Genomic DNA, 958 nt, shown 5'->3' on the forward strand with positions numbered 1-958 from the left:
CAGTACTGCAAACCGGGCGGCTTAAACAACTGACATTTGTCTGGAGGCCAGAAGCTTGAGATCAGTGTGTTGGCAGGACTGGCTCCTCCCAAGGGCCCCAAGGAAAGAATCTGCCCCAGGCCTCTCTCCTTGGCTTGTGGATGGCCGCCTTCTACCTGAGTCTCTTCTCTCTGTGCATGTGTCTGTGTCCACGTGTCCCCCTTTTGTAAGGACATCATCTTGGAGTAGAGCCCGCCCTAAGGACCTCACTTTAACTACGACCTCTACAAAGACCTTGTCTCCAAACAAGGTCACACTCTGAGATACTTGGGGTTAGGACCTCAACATGTGAATCTGGAAGCGCGGCCGCGCCAGCGCATCGAGGGGAAGCGGCAGCAGCCGTGATGGACGTGTTCCGCGTGACCTGGCGCCACAAGCCCACCATCTTCACAGACGCCAAGGAATCGAGCACCGTGTTAGAGCTGAAACGCATCGTCGAGGGCATCCTCAAGCGGCTGCCGGAGGAGCAGCGGCCGTACTAGGACAACCAGCTTCCGGACGATGGCAAGACACTGGGCGAGTGTGGCCTCACCAGCCAGACAGCACAGCCTCAGGCCCCAGCCACTGTGGGGCTAGCCTTCAGGGCACGTGAAGCCTTTGAGGCCCTGTGCATCGAGCCCTTCTCCAGTGCACGCGAGCTTCTGGCTGTGACAAAGCCGCGGGACTCAGGAAGCCGCGCCAATGAACAAACCGTGCAGTGAGAGACCACTCTACTCCCCCCCGCGATAAGAGACTTGGGTGTCCCCCCAAAAAACTGTGAATTTGGGTGGGGGGCACACTTCAACCTAGAACAGGTCACTTTGAGCTCAGGGCAAGGATGGGACAGGGAGGTAGCTGTGGAGAGCTTCCTGCCTGGTCCAGCCCGCGGGAGGGCAGACAGAAAGCCCCGGGGACTCAGGAAGCAGCAGCTCTTGGGGGA

General features: G+C 59.0%; 1 pseudogene; it reads left to right on the top strand.

Moving 5' to 3' along the window:
• Positions 1-383: 383 nt before the first annotated feature.
• On the top strand, positions 384-740 carry LOC136124897 (elongin-B pseudogene; annotated as a pseudogene).
• The last annotated feature ends 218 nt before the right edge of the window (positions 741-958 follow it).

Source organism: Phocoena phocoena, chromosome 6 (assembly GCF_963924675.1).
Source record: "Phocoena phocoena chromosome 6, mPhoPho1.1, whole genome shotgun sequence".
Taxonomy (NCBI): Eukaryota; Metazoa; Chordata; class Mammalia; order Artiodactyla; family Phocoenidae; genus Phocoena; species Phocoena phocoena.